The sequence below is a fragment of the Sarcophilus harrisii genome, chromosome 1 (assembly GCF_902635505.1).
Source record: "Sarcophilus harrisii chromosome 1, mSarHar1.11, whole genome shotgun sequence".
NCBI classification, from domain to species: domain Eukaryota; kingdom Metazoa; phylum Chordata; class Mammalia; order Dasyuromorphia; family Dasyuridae; genus Sarcophilus; species Sarcophilus harrisii.
The window spans coordinates 460881560-460891614 of record NC_045426.1 but is presented as its reverse complement, the minus strand read 5'-3'; the positions used below and the strand labels follow the sequence as shown (position 1 = coordinate 460891614).

At 39.8% G+C, this 10055-nt stretch overlaps 1 protein-coding gene across 4 annotated transcripts in view; it reads left to right on the top strand.

Annotated features, from left to right (window-relative positions):
- Positions 1–2338: 2338 nt before the first annotated feature.
- The window catches only part of CHD7 (chromodomain helicase DNA binding protein 7), a 227968-nt gene continuing 220251 nt past the window's right edge, over positions 2339–10055 (top strand). For 3 of the 4 annotated variants that reach the window (XM_031946368.1, XM_031946367.1, XM_031946364.1), the window contains exon 1: positions 2339–2635. The gene's annotated coding sequence lies outside the window, so the exon portion shown is untranslated. Of the gene's footprint in view, positions 2636–5335; positions 5440–10055 lie in introns of all 4 variants that reach the window. The other variant, XM_031946365.1, reaches the window with a different exon arrangement.

The window sequence follows — 10055 nt, the reverse complement described above, 5'->3', positions numbered from 1 at the left end:
AAACAATGATTTTGATAAAAGGTGAAAAATGCTGTATAGATCTATGTTGTTTATATAACCAGCCTTTCTTTCCTATTACATATTGGACTTTTCAAAGAATTTATAGTTTGTTAGTATTAGTTTTACAGTAGAGCCTAGTAGTTTTACAATAATACAAATTTGTACTTTGTTATTGGTTTGGAGAGATTATAGTAATGATCTAATTAATGGATTCAAATTCAGTAATTGAATTTTAGAAATTGACAATATTATAAAGTCAACTTTGGTAAACTTTTTACAAACATTACAATTCTAAAAGATTCCCTCCTCCAAATTAAGATTACAGTATTAATAGTAGAAAAAGAAATATATTAGTCAGTTTCTAAACAACTGCAAGTATGTTACCTACTAACATTAATTCTGATAATACCATTTTCAATACTGAAGAAACATGAATATTGAAACTATATGCTAGTTGTCAGTGACTAAAACTTAAAGACTATGATTGGTACTAATGATTAGCAGAGTATTTGACTATGAACTATTTTGTTATTCTTTAAACCTAAATATTAGTATAGTTTTCATATTTTGAAATATTATTAGTTCCTAGATGTTTTTTGCTAAAAACTTTTGCTAACTTTTTAATGATTTCCCAATATCATATTCAATTTCTAAAGATATGGAATTTATATTCTTGAATAAAAACTTGAACAAAATCGTTAACATATTATTTTCTTTATATTGGTCCCTAATTAAATCATCTTTTTCCAATGTTGATTACCACACTGTCATCTGGACTTTAAAACTTATCAAGAGAGTGTCTTGTATGTATAGCAGAAGATTTTTGGATTATTTCTACATTTTGGGGGGGATATTTGTAGATTTACTATTCAGATTGAGCAAATTGATTCATTTTCCAGGAAAAATAGTGACTTCAAACCTGAAACTTTGAGTTATGTTGGAAAGAGTAACATGGGAGAATAAGTCACTCAAATATTTAAGTGTAGAGGAGTTGGCTTTTTTTTTTTTGCGGGGGGGAGGAAGAATGATTAAAATATTCTAGCCTTGACATGTTTAATAAATGGTACACAACCTACCTTTTTCTTTCATAACAAGTGCTTTATTTATTTATTTTGGCAAGGTAACATATTCAACAATATTAAGGACATCCAGGCAGTTACACTTTCAAAAGAAAGTCGTTCTGCCATTAACCATGGGAGAAAAGCTACACGAAGAGGAAGCGCCAAATTTACTTATGAAGAAGTGTCATTTCAAAAGGTTTAATTCGAAAAGAAATAAAAGGGCCTCTTAATTTCAAGTTGAAGGATAATTGCAGAAGAGATTTCCAAACACCTCGAGTTGCGGCTGTCTGTGTTGCGTTGGGCAACACCTCCTCATACATTTGGCTGAGTGGAAAAGGTTCTAAATAAACAGCTTCCTACCCCGGGGGAGTGCTGCACCCTGACACACAAGGAAAGGTGATGTGAGGTGGAAAACGTGGCAACTCCTTTTTTAAAATATGCACTCTTCTCTCTTCTCCTTTAAAGCGAGAACCTCCTCCTCTCCCCTTCAGCAACTTGCGGAGCGGAACGGAACTAGTACTTGTGAGTTTGTATCAATTGAAAGAGGAGGTCATCAACTTTGTGGCACTACCCAGGGCTACAACAGTAGCACTTTCACCCGACCACCGCCCCATACCACCACCTTCGGCAAACACCAGAGTATTTATTATTATTTGAAGAAAGGCCAGGGAGGCCAGCCCAGAGTACTGAGAAACATTCTCCAGATCCCCCTGCAGTCCCCGTTCTATGACGGGAAGTGGAACTCCTGAATGAGTAACCCCTCCCCCCAATCTCATCTTTCTCCATCTCTCCATCTTTCCATCCCCCCCATATTCTTTCCCTTCTTTTTCGCCTCCCTTCTTTCAATCTTTCTTATATTCTCTCCTGTTTTTCTTCCCTCTTCTTTCTCATTCTCTCTCTTCCTTTCGCTTGTTTCATTCTTTCTTCTTTTTAATTTTCCTTTTTTCCTCTCATTCCCTCATCTCTTATCTTTCTGTCTTCTGTTTCTTATCCTCTCTCTTTTTCTCTCTCTCCCCCCAGCCCCTTCACTCCCCCTCATTCTCTGTCTCTCCAGCTCTTCAGCCACAGCCACCCCGGCCGAATTCTTGCATAAATTATACCAGGCGATGACTGACGTCAGGTGTCGGCGGCGCGGGCGCGCCTCCGGGGAGAACAGGCGGCAGCTGAGCGGCGGCGGCGGCGGCGTGGCGGGGGCGCGCGGCGCGGGGCGCGCAGGCGCTGGTGTGCTGGAGCGCGGCGGCGGCGGCGACGGCGGCGGCAGCGGAGGCGGCGGCGGCGGCGGCGCGGGGGTTGAGCTCTGGTGTTGCGGACGGACGCGCTCGTGCTCGGGAACTATCGGATTAAACTTGAATCGAGTGAAATTACACAAAGGAGAGAAGAGGAGAAAGGAGGACTGGGGGACCCCGGAGACCCTGAAACTCACCAGAGCCCATTTCACCCGCGGCCAACTCTCTGCCCGTGAATTAAACCCCCCCTGGCAGCGGCAGCCCAGCTCAACTCCGGGGTCCGCTCTGGGTTTTGTTTTCCCCTCTGGCCGAGGGCACCGGCAGAGACCCCCCCTCCCCGCCAACTGGGTGAGTGAGTTTCTCGGGGCTCCCTCCCGGGAGGAGGAGCGGCGGCAGGAAATTGCTACTTGGGGAAGACGGAGGAGTGAGAGGAGCGGAGTTGGGTCTGAGTGAGGAGTTGAGACTGTGCGATAGAAGGGAGGGGGACGCAGAAGCCGGGAGAGGACCCCAGGGGGACAGGGGCAGGGGCCGGAGGCGGGGGTGGGAGCAGCCGTGCTGATGAATAACCGCACGGCGACTCCTTCCCCGGGGTTACCCTGTTATAACCCGGTGGTGGCGGCAGGAGCCGCCTGGACACAGCAGCAGCAGCAGCAGCAGCCACCGCCAGGGTTGACGATCCCCACACACTCTGTGGGTCCCTGGGTGTTAGGGGGGGTACCTAACTTGCGGAGAGAATAACGTTCTCCGGTGCCCCCCCTCCCTCTAACTTTTGCCTCTGGGATGAAAGGGGACTATGCAACGCGGTTTGGGGGGAGCAGCTATGGGTCCGTTCCGATACGGGTGTGCTGAGCTGGGGTGGGGGGGGAGGAGTGTTGCACAGTATGTGTGTAGGGTCACTTCCTTGGATGTAAATGGCTTTTTGTTGTGCTGCTGGGGGAGGAGGGAGGAGGATGGGGGACAGAAGTGAATGTGTGTGAGTGTGTGTGTGTGTGTTTGTGTGAGCGTTTCCTCTCGCACCGTTGCTCGTCTCTTTCCTTTTCAGAGCACGAGTTACTAAGGGTTTTATTTTAAATAGAAAGAGAGAGGGTGAAAAAAAAAAGTTGAGAGTAAAACTAACTGTGAGAAAAAGAAATGGGAACGAGGAGAACTGGGTAGATAAAAGAAAAGAGAAGTGGCGGTGGCTATTCGAGAGAGAGAGAGAGAGAGAGAGAGAGAGAGAGAGAGGGAGAGGGGAGAGGAGAGAGAGAGAGAGAGAGAGAGAGAGAGAGAGAGAGAGAGAGAGAGGAAGGAAGGACAGGACTCCGGGAATCACGACAGGGAGATCTATCCCCCTCCCCTCTTCTCTCTCCTCTCTCCCTCTCCTCTTCCCCCCCTCCTCCCGGACCTGACCACGCTGACTGCTCCCAGCAGCAGCAGCAGCCGCCGCCGCGGCGGCTACACAAGCGCTAAACAAAGTGAGTCCTTCCCATTGCCACGCGCATTTCGTTTTTCCTTTCGGAGGTTTCTCACGGAGGAATAACCTGTGAGGTTTGCTGGGTGGGGGTTTGGGGGGGGGTAGTGGTGGACAGGATAATCTTGCGGCAACTGTGAGGGGAGGAAGTACTGGGGGAGGGAAAAGGAGGAGGGGAAGGAAGGGAGAGAACACGAGGTGCTGGTGTTTGTCCTGAGAGCTGGAAAGTGCAGGAGAGGAGGGTCTGAATGGGAGCGACGGAGAGTTACACGCATTAGAGACAGGGGGATCCCGGGGCCTCGGCTGCTCCCAACAGCCGAAGAAGAAAGAAAGAGGGAAGGGAGACTAGGGGCGGGGAGGAGGGGGGTGGGTTACTCGAGGGGGAGGAGGAGAAAAGAGATAACACTACCTTGCCGAGCTGGACTAGGGTTGGCGGTGGCGGCTGCTGCATAATAGAGACTTAACCCTCGAAACCCAACTCCGCTTCCCTTCCTCCCCCCACCTTACACTGCCTGGAGGTTAGGGGCAGAGAGTGGGTGGGGGTCACCAGGTGACTCCCAGAGGTGGTTGGGGTGGGTTTTTCTCTTAAAATAACAACGATTTTGAGGGTGAACGGAAAAGGTGGTGTGAGGCCAAGCGGTCAGTGGGGAGAGGAAGAGGAGGGGGAAGCAGCGAGGGTGGGAGGGGGATGGTGTTGTTTGTTTGATTCACATTGGGAGCTGGGCTTACCGGAGGTTCGGTGTGCGTGTGTGTTTGCCCCACTGGGAGAACCGGATGAATGGGGTGGGTTTTTGTGGTGGTGCGGTGCAGGCAGTGAAAGCTGTTAAATGCGGGGCGGGTGGAAGTGAGAAGCGGACACTGTGTGTACATGTGTGTGGTGGTGGTGTATCTGTGTGTGTGTGGGGGATTGTTGGTGAGTCTCCGGGAGAAGGAGCTGCAGGCTACGAGCAGCCATCATTACATTGCATTCATTTATCCTGATAGCATTACATAAGAGGAGGACACCCTCACTGTGGGAATATACCCCCCAAAACTAATTGCTCTGCTGCCTTTGTGAGTGCTCCCTAATAGGAAAGTGGTATTTATAGTGCACATGCCATATAGATCGGACGTTTTTTTCCCCAGAGGTCACTTTTAGAGACTGTTCACGCCTCGGTTTAAAGTAGTTGTTTTTCCCCCTGAACAGACAATGGACAAAAGAAAAGTAGCAATCCACATGGGGAGTTTCCTTTTGAATTACTAGAATTAGGTACACTATCCAACTCTCCACAGGCTAAGTGTACTTTTTAGTTTTCTTTTTTTATATTATTTAACAAGGACATTTTTAATAGTTTATTAAAAATTATTCATCACTTTGTTTGGTTTTTGAAATATACCGAACATTCTTATTAGCTTATTTTTTTAAACTAAAGATATATATGCTCTGATCTTACTTTCGGAAAATCAGATTTTGAATAATGTTTATAGTGGGCAATACCTCCCCAAAAGGGATGTTCCCTCCTTCCTCCTCCCCTTATTTTCTGTCTCAGTAATTGGGGAAACACGCATTAAACATAACAATCCAGTTGAAAAAAATCTTTCTGTTCATTTCCTCACAGATCTATTCTAAGGACGGCAAAAAAAAAATCTTAATGACTATGATCTTAGCAGCATGAGTAGCTGATTTATCCCAGTTATAATTCCCGTTAGTTTGCAGTAATGTGTAAGTATGTACATATATACATATGTATAATCCCTATTAAAAATAACTCAGTGATTTTTATGAAGTTGAAATCCATAATTCCTCCCAACCCCCAATCACAAGAGTGCATCTGTCGCTTGGAGTGTTTTTGTCTTGCTGTTGCACAACAGAGGCTCTCTAGTCTTTAACCTAAAATGGCAGCTTTAATTTGACTGGGGCCCATTCATTGACAATGATAATAAAAAGGCTGAAAGCTAGATGCTTGGGGCATATAGTAGAACTGGCCTCTTCATCTCTAGGTGATAATAAGGAAAAGATATTCTGAGAGTTCCGGCTTGTTCACTAAAAGTTTTCCTGAAAAAAAAAAAATCTTTAAAAACTGGCAGTCTGCAGAACACATTTTAGAAAAGGAATTGGAGAGCTCGATAAGACAAATATCAGGAAATAATTTTGTTTTATTAAGAAACTGAGTGTTGCAATAGTTCTCTTCTAGGTGACCCGAAAGGGGTGGTGGTGGAGATAACCTATTTGAATTAGGCTTCTAACAGGTGATTATTCCAATCATAGATTTCAGAAGTCTATCAAGGTTTTGTGGTGTACTCTGTATACACAATTAGCTCTATCTTCATAGCATTTAAAGTATTTTTTTTCCTCTTATGATACAGAATCAAAGTATCATAGTTGTACATTTTCCACTTTTAAACAGTTTTTAGTTAGGCAAAGTAATAGTTCACAGTGGTATTTGCAGTTTAGGGCAAAGTTATGTTAGTTTTGAAATGGATTTATTTTAAAATACATTGAACTTTTTTTCTCTGTACTTTGTTATAGAAAAGTAGGAGGAAATCATACCAGAAGGTTATCATGAATAGTTTTAGCATGCTATATACACCTCTTTTGAAGAAAAATGGTAGCTTTCAAAACAATTCTGCAAACACAGTGTAAAAGACAAGTTTTAAAAATAGTACTTTTATATATTTAGCTTTTCCTTTTTAACTTTAAAAATAGCATTTTCAAGAATTCATCCATAATTGGTTGTTGTTAATTAGTGTAAATTTCAGTTCCATAATCATTATCTTCTATGAGTGTTTGAAGATCTTGTATATTAGGTTTAATATTATTTAATTATTGGAAACTCTAGTTTGAAAGGTATTCATTTTAATAGGAAAGGGAGGTAATAAGTGAGAAATAGGGTATTCATATCCTTATAGTAATTGTGATGAATCTAAATGCTTTGAGATATAGTTGGGAAAGTTTTAAGGTCAAATTTAGCTCTAAGAATGATGATTTGGTAATAATGGGACACTGTAAAATACTAGTTAAGAATGTCAGCACTTTTCTTCATTTATATACATATACATATATAAATTCAATATTTAGAAATTCTGCATTTAGTTTTATTAGATGAAAAGAACACATAATTTAAACTGTTTTTGTTTCAAGAGAGCCCTGTTCGTGTGTTCTGATGAATTCACATGTAACGTGTAAGAGTAGTGAACACTCATCAGTTTATGGTAACTCTTCCCCAAAAGCACTGTGCAGTTTTAAATTCCTTTGTTCTACCGAGAATTTTGTCAGAAGATAACTATAGTTTCATTGTTTAAAAAGTTTAATTTTAAAATATTTGCATTAAAATGTCAAAAGAATGAATGATTCATAGTGGTAGTTCTTCTTTCACTTAGGAGTCCAGTGTAGGTCTTCATGTTTGATAGAGGACACCAGACTCGGTTATAAATGTTGAATATGAATAAGGTGATGAAATAATAAACATAATTAACTTTTTAAAAAATGACCCCCTCTACCCCAAACTTTAGCTATGTTCAGGCAGGAAATGACTTAACCTCCTAATCAAATGAACTTTATGTAAGAACAATAAAGGAAAAGGACATATATTATGTTGGTCTATCTGTTAAAAAGGAAAGAGAAGGAATATTTTGTTGAAGTATGAGATCATGTTAGGAATGTTCTAATGTAATATGACTCTTTGCATTGGCATGGTAAACTCCAAATGGGTGTATTTGTCTCAATTTTTGTATAATAGCTTTTTTGTTGTAATCTTTCCATTTATTGATCCGTTAGCTTTAAACTCTGTAAGATAAGAATTGGTATTTTAAAAAATAGTATGAAAGGTAGGTCAAGGAATAATTAGAGTACCAGGATGAGAAAGGCAGTAGGTGGTGTGTATATGTATTCACCTGCAAGTAAACTAAGATTTGATACAAAGTTAACAAATGAAACAAATCTGTTAAAACTATCATCACTCCATTAGTTAAGCAAATAATACTTTCTCTTGTTCTTCCATTGAACATACTATTTGCTATTGCCACTAAATAAAATGTCTATGCTGACATCTGAGATAAATAGTATAGCTAATCTGAAGTGTTGAAGATAACTTGGCCTTTAATTCTATTATTCTAATTCAGATATTACTTGAAATCTTATAATGTCAGGATTATGATTATGAGCTGGGAAAGTTAGGTAAACATCAATTATGAATATTATTTTATTTTTAATGGGATACCAAAAATTATAAACCATGCCACAATTTTTCATCAGAATCCTACAAAATTCATACTCTAATAGAAAAAAGACCTATCTATAATGACATTATTGAATAGAAACCATACAGTATGGAGTAGTGAATAGATAGAATGTTGGACCTGGAGTCAAGCAGACATAGATTCAGATCACATCTGTGATAACGTGACTAGCTATATGATCATTAATAAATCACTTAACCTCTGAGTCTCTATTTTCTCATCTATAAAATGTCAATTATAAAACTTGTAACTATTTTGTGGGTAAGCTCACATGAGATCGTGTTTTGCAAATATTAAAATGTATATAAATGTTGGGTATTATAATTTCATTCAATCAACTAAGATGTAATAAGCATCTGTTATATGTAGAACATTTCTAAGTGATGGAGATGAAACAAAAATTAAATAAGATACTGTCCCCCTTCCTGGAACTCATAAAGTATATGAGAAGTAATATATATATGTGTGTGTGTGTGTATGTGTGTATGTGTATATATATATGACTCTATTAGGTTCCAGGGTGGGAAAGATCATCTTATATATAGAAAAGACTAAGGAAGGCTTTTGGGAAGAAGTGAAATTTGCACTGGGGCTTAAAGGGCATTAGAATTTTAGCATAGAACACAGCATTACTGGCAATGTAAGAACTAGAAAGGACCTTAGGGAACTAGCCCAGCCCCTCTTCTGCAGATGTGGAAACCAAGGTTCATAGAGGTAGGTTTACTTGCCTACCTAAGAAGACTACTTAGTCATAGAGCCAATTCTAGGAATCTTAATATGCCAAGATGTCTTCCACTATACCACACTGCCTTCTGTCACTAATATCACTTCTTAATAGGCATCTTCTCTTTTAGAAAGTCATAGGAACATATGACAGTAGATTTTTAAAAGTGCTTATAGAAATACACTTATTGTGAAATGTTAGCATTAAAGAAAAAGATTGGTGGCTGTTCCAAAGTTTAACTTTAAATGAAGACATACAATAAATATTTTAGTTACATTCTCTTTTATTGTGATGTTAGGTACATGCAAGTGTGATTGATTTTCCTCAGCATACTTTGATTAAAAAAAAAGAGATAACTTTGAACTTTCCTTTGAAATTTCAGAAATTTGATTTCTTCTTTGTAATGTGCTAGAAGAGATAAACTTGGAATGGAACAATAAAACTACTAATAAGTTAGATTTAGAGGAAGATTCTTGTTCAGCTACAGATTGGAATTGATAGCCTCTTGTTACTTCTAACTGACATTCTCTCATTCTGTGAAAGTTTTCTTGTGAACCTTTTATATAATGTTTATGTCAAGTGGAAAACATCTTAAAATAATGATAATTATACAATAAAGATTAATAGAGATTTGTTTCAAAGCTTCTGCTGATGTAAAATTAGGAATATACTATATTTTAGTGGCCCTTTAAAATGCTTTTAATATTAGATTTTTATTGACAATTTAGTTATGCAGCTTCTTGCATGGATTCATATATGCTCTTGGTGGCAGTCAGTTCTGGACAAAATCTTACTCACTAATTCATGCCATTGTTTGCAAACATATTTTTTTATTTTTCCCTTGCAGGCAGTTTATGGAAGGTCCCCAATCCTATGGACCTAAAAAGTTGTTGAAGTGGTTGTCCATACTACTAATAATCAGACCAATTTCCTCCTAGCCACCTTTTCTTTGCTCTCCTTAGTAGCATGTTTGGGCTTGGTTGATCTCAGTAAATATATGCAGTTGATAGAATGTACTTATAATTGTGGCAACTCCACACCATTGCTACACTTGGCCACACCCCACTTTTTGTGTACTTCCACACTGGTGAAATAATAGTGAAGGAATCAAGAGGTTGTCATTATGTTACTAGTTATGTAAATGATGCAATAAAGGCCCATGGGCCTCTAGTAGATTGCCATTGTGGCCCCCTATGTTTTCAGTATTATATATCCCTCCTTGAGGGAGTTACATGCAATTTTAAGAAAGCATTGCAATATTGTTCATATGATAGAAATAAATTGAATAATTATCTAGAAAAAAAGCAATTTGTATCTAGAATCTTATCCTAATCATTGAGGAAAGTAAGTTCTATTTTTGTATTTATTGTTATCTT